Raw genomic sequence first — 6,000 nt, 5'->3', positions numbered from 1 at the left:
TTTAAAACAATATAATAAGAAGTAGAATAAGACAAATAAGTTACCAATCATATGAAATTAGTATTAATAAAAAATTAATTTGTACTACAAAGGGTGCACAGAAGAACACAAAAGTGGCTTGTTGTAGGCACATTTTCAGACGTTTAATGAGGCTCAAGAGGTGGCACGAGTGCATTTAAATTAATAAATTAATGTGGAGATTAATGTTTTAAATATAAAATTTTGAATACAGAAATATTAAATGATTTAAATAACTGAAATTATACCTAAAAATGAAACTGAAACTGCCAGCAGGTGGCGGCAAATCACGGATTTTTATCACTGAATCATTCATTCAATTGATTCGTTTGAACAGAAATTCATTCAGGAATGAAGCAAGTGACTGTCTTTATGAATGGGTAATCAAGAATCACTGACTCACTAGATTCGTTCAAAAACGCACTTTCATTCATGAATGAAACACCGCTGTGTTTGCTTTTAGAGATGCGCAGCGGCTGAGCTTTTACTTTATTTGGAACTATTTTCGTTGATAAGAGCAAAATCAGGCAGTACTTGTTTACTGAACTGTTGTATTAAATCAATTTCACATTTGCAAACTCCTTGAATAATTATTAAAATCTGTCACTCTCCTTATCGCGATCTGTGGGCACAGAAAATGAGAGCGCGCGAGTGAGTTCTCAAGACTCAAAAGCACGTGCAAATGATACGTTCCGTCATCTGTCATCGCGGTATAAATGCGGAACCTGCGGGAATGATTAGAATTATTATTAATAGCCGCAATCCCGCACCGAAATTGAAGTCCTGCTGTGTTCTCTGCTAATAACCCGACTGTGAATGATGCGAGCGGCGTTATGTTGTCAGTGAGAAGCTGCAGCCTGGCGGGGATGATTTTTGGTGTGCCGGCAGAACAACAATGCGCTACATGTTTCTTTTCCCCTCATTTTTTCCAATTGATGGAAATCTGTCGTAGACTCGCTGCAATTAACGGAAATCCGTCGTAGCGACGGATAACTTTAATCCCTGCAAACCTGTATGACTTGACTTTCTTTTGTTGAACACACACCAAAAAAAAACAAACAAATGCTAGTCAGAAAGTGAATTATAGGATTGAAGCCGTCAAGCTCCAAAAGACAAAAAAAAGCACCATAAAGGCCACCCGCATGATATGTGCACTACATTCCAAGTTCTCTGAAGCCGTATGAAAGCTTTGTGGGAGAAAAATAACTAAATTTAAGACAGTACTTATTGAATTTTTTCCCCTCCATCACAGCTCTGAAATCCCACATCTCAAGCCATACAGGTTTGAAATGACACGAGGGTGAGTAAATGATGACAAAATGTTCCATTTGTGTATTAAACTGTTTCTTTAAGGGCTCATCATTCCATCCATAAGTCCCATCTGCCTGTAGGTACAGTCGTCTAGGGATTGGTTGTACTGAGGCATACCAAGTTATATCTAGCCCTGTGGTGACAAAAGGCCCCATGCTTCAGACTCCAACAGAAAGAGTGACATCAGTGTGGATTAACATGCATTTCCTGGTAGATCAGTCGTCCTAGGAGAGATTGGTACCGCGGTGTGTCAACCAGTGCACCAGAGCAAGGAAGTGTCTAAATATGGGGTTGTGCAAGACCAGGGTCAGTGGCCTGTTGGTGGCATCCGTGTTTCCGTGATGTCAGGCCACTTTGACGCCATTACCCTTCCCACCCCCTCCGCAGCACGTGTTGCAGCTGTCCCACAGACAGACAGACGCACTAGGCTCCACGTCTCACTGTTCTGACGCTCCAGCAGCTCAGCTCAGATAGCTGGATCTGATTTACCGTAAACACTTTAGTAAGCTAACAAGCTTTCAACTCAAAACCAAAATATTGAAGCAATGCTACAAATAGAGATTCCAGGTGCCAGGCTGATGATTAACCCAGGACAAAGCAAAGTCATGTTCCTGTTGACAGTAGCTGACACTAAAATAGCTGTGGAACGATGTTTAAAAACAATCAAAGAATTTTGCAGCATGTTCCAATGACAACAAAACCACCATTCCGGTAATCTTATCTCCATGAAATAGCTCCTGCCTGTGTCATTGAGCGCTTAATAAAGTTACTTACTGTTGTGATGTACCGGGAATGGAATTCAGGAGCATCTTTTAAAAACGTCAGCCCTGGATGAGTGTCCACGATGTCCTAATCAAAAAAACAAGAGAGAGATGACTCCTGACCTACAGTTTAAATCTACAAAGCTCCTTCTGATTGGCTACGTAAAGAATTAATTTAATTTAACATTGTTAAAGACTATGTATATACAGTGGGGAAATATTTATTTGATCCCCTGCTGATTTTGTCAGTTTGCCCACTTACAAAGAAATGAAGGGTCTGTAATTTTTATGGTAGGTTTATTTTAACGTATATAGACAGAATATAAACCAAAAAAATCCAGAAAAAACACATTATATAAAGGTTAGACATTGATTTGCATTTCAGTGAGTGAAATAATTATTTGATCCCCAAGCAAAACATCACTTAGCACTTGGTGCAGAAACCCTTGTTGGCAAGCACAGAGGTAAGATGTTTTTTGTAGTTGGTTACCAGGTTTGCACACATCTCAGGAGGGATTTTGATCCACTCCTCTTTACAGATTCTCTCTACATCCTTAAGGTTTCTTGGCTGTCGTTTGGCAACTCGAAGTTTCAGCTCCCTCCACAGATTTTCTATAGGATTGAGGTCTGGAGACTGGCTAGGCCACTCCATGACCTTAATGTGCTTCTTCTGGAGCCACTCCTTTGTTGCCTTGGTGGTATGTTTCGGGTCATTGTCATGATGGAAGACCCATCCATGACCCATCTTCAGTCTGTACATGTGCCTTCTTGAGCAGGGGGACATTGCGGGCGCTGTAGGATTTCAGTCCATTGCGGCGAAGTGTGTTACCAATGGTTTGCTTGGTGACTGTGGTCCCAACTGCCTTAAGATCATTAACAAGCTCCTCCCGTGTAGTTCGGGGCTGATCCCTCACCTTTCGCATGATCATCCTTACCCCATGTGGCAAGATCTTGCACGGAGCTCCAGACCAAGGCCGATTGATGGTTGTTTTGTATTTCTTCCATTTCCGAATAATCGCACCAACAGCTGTCTCCTCTGACATCCTTTGACAGCTCTTTGGTCTTGCCCATGGTGGTGGGAGAGGTTGGAATGGAAGATACAGATTGTGTGGGCAGATGTCTTATACACCTAACGAGCTGAAATTAGGAGTAACTTCTTAAAGTGGCAGGACTAATCTGTGTTCCACATTGACACATAACCAATCTGTGGCTGCCAGAATTATTTCTGGTTGGTAGGGGATCAAATACTTATTAGACTCACTGAAATGCAAATCAATTTGTAACCTTTATATAATGTTTTTTTTTTTTGATATTCTGTCTCTATCCGTTAAAATAAACCTACGATAAAAATTACAGACCCTTCATTTCTTTGTAAGTGGGCAAACTTACAAAATCAGCAGGGGATCAAATAAATATTTCCCCCACTGTATAGACTCCAAAATCCATGGGATCCAACACAGGACAATCAGTTTAAAAATATATAATGTAATATATATATTAGTACTGTCAAACGATTAATCGCATCCAAAATAAAAGTTTTTGTTTACATAGTACAGTGTATATTCATTATGTATATATAAATACACACACATGCATGTACAAAATAAAAGTTTTTGTTTACATAATATATGTGTGTGTACTGTGTATATCACACATGCCACACATGCATGTATATATTTAAGAAAAATATGTTATATTTGTATATTAAATATATTTATATATAAATTATATAAATATATACATAAAAATACATTTACATAATAAATATACACAGTACACACATATATTACATGCACTAAACATCTTTAAAAAAAAAATTTTCAGAGCGCACAGGAATTGCGTGAAACATCTGACTAAATCTGATTCCACTTAAGTATTATCAAGTGCCAATTCAAATGCTTTTTTTCCCCATCCATGACTTTCTTTGTTTAAGACATTTGTAATTTGCACATTGCTAATTGTTGTGTGTGTTGTTTGTTAAAGATAAAATGTGCAAGAAGTTGCAAGAAGACTTCACTTATTCATTATCATGAATTTATATCTACTTTTAGTAATAAGGGATGCAGAAATATAGGTAGTACTAATAGTTTTACTTTTCACAGTTCAATGCACTGTTACAATGTTCTAACCTGTAACAGAGGGATGAAATCTTCTTGTTCCAGGTAATTGCAGCCTGGTTTAGCCAGCAAGTAAACAAACTTGGATGCATCATCATAGCAGCTGTGTAATAACCTGTGAAGAAGAATTAGGGCAAAAAGTCTCAATCAGATGCTAATATACACGGCTATACAACACTTTATTTAATGGAAAGTGATAAGTGTGCTGACACTTACTTTCTCCATGTTGCAATGAATGAGTGAACAGAAACAAAACCTGTCCTCTCTCCACCAGCGCAAATAAACATTGGTGCTTTCCAATAGAGGGGACACCCGCAAGCCTGTGAAAAGAAATGCATGAACATGCTGTTTTTGTTGTATTTTAAAATGGCACTGACATAAGAAGCCCTATCCACTGTTATGTTTAGTCACAAAAAAAATTATTACATCACAATATAACTTAAATTCTGTAAAATCAGCTTTTTCACAAAAAAATTTATTACATCACAATATAACTTAAATTCTGTAAAATCAGCTTTACTTAAAAAGAAACAAAATAAATCATTCTAAATGATAAAATGCTCTTTAAGAGTCCAAATATCTGATTCTTAAAGTGTAAACATCAAGATGGGTTATTCTGTTGATTTTTCTTCATTATATGATACTGTTTATATAATATTCAAACAGTGAGAAGATAAAATAGGATGTTGATATGAGACGGCATCCATCATGGTGCTGTGGCAATACAATTTGGCAAGCACATCTGCGGATGAGGACTTCGTAAAGCAAGTGTCAGTTTATATGTTGAGAACTGTCAATCCAAGACTGCTAAGAACGGTTCAGAGATTATGAATCTCATTTTAAGAAAAACAAATCACAATTCATATACACCTTTGCTATTTTCCCCATTTCATAAATGTCAGCTTTCTCCTCCTCGAACTCTGTGAAGGCCGCCTCGATTTTGGCAATGGCCTCGTCATAGTTGGCTGCACAGTTTGGAAGGCCTTTGGGGAAGTAGAAGCGTGGAATGTTTATGGAGGAGGGTGGGGGTGTGGCCACTACTTTGGCTGGCGGAGGGCTGGGCGGCCGTGGGATTGGCGAGGAGGGTGCAGGTGCTAGAGCTGGAGGAGGTGTTCCAGGTTTCTTCTCAGGCTGGATCTATTGAGACATAGAAAGAGACAATTAGAGAAAGGACCTCAATGGGTTTGACAACTTTTTAGGCCAAGCTGTATATTGGTTGTCCTCAAATACATTCAGCTGAAGAGGATGATATGAGTGACATTCTGAAAGAGATCTCAAGAGACGAGCTAACAACAAAGTTAGCTGAAGATGTGCTTGAAGCAAACAGTGCATATGAGAAATGCTGTTAATAGAGATGTACGTACAAATGATGAATGACCATCCAGATGTCACATGACGTGTTCTTACCATGCAAACAAAGCTAACCCCATCCTAGCATTTTAAGCTGTTCATATTTGCATGACAAGATGTACAAGTAAGAACCAGCGAGAAAATTTCAGGAATTACTTCAACCAGTATTGAGAATATTAAGAAAATATCAAAGCAGCAGCACATATTTTTCATATGTAGTACACATCTTCTCATAAGTGTTTACTTCAGCATCATCTCCAAGCTCTTCAGATTATTTTAAGTATACTGTATGTAGCAATATGCAGTATCAAATGAAAGTAAATATTGTCTTTAAAGTTTTCCATGACGCTAAAGATGGCTGCTTAATCATTAGCTATCTTTTGCAGAACTTTGTGGGAAATTTTCTGCCGGTACTCGCTGTGCGAGGATGCTGGCTCTCATTC

General features: G+C 38.4%; 1 pseudogene; it reads right to left on the bottom strand.

Annotated features, from left to right (window-relative positions):
• Positions 1-6,000, bottom strand: part of LOC107688492 (serine/threonine-protein phosphatase 2A regulatory subunit B'' subunit alpha-like) — a 111,755-nt pseudogene that overhangs the window by 4,563 nt on the left and 101,192 nt on the right.

The sequence above is a fragment of the Sinocyclocheilus anshuiensis genome, unplaced genomic scaffold (assembly GCF_001515605.1).
Source record: "Sinocyclocheilus anshuiensis isolate Anshui unplaced genomic scaffold, SAMN03320099.WGS_v1.1 scaffold329, whole genome shotgun sequence".
NCBI classification, from domain to species: Eukaryota; Metazoa; Chordata; class Actinopteri; order Cypriniformes; family Cyprinidae; genus Sinocyclocheilus; species Sinocyclocheilus anshuiensis.
The sequence above is the reverse complement of the archived record's forward strand: the minus strand, read 5'-3'. Positions and strand labels throughout refer to the sequence as shown.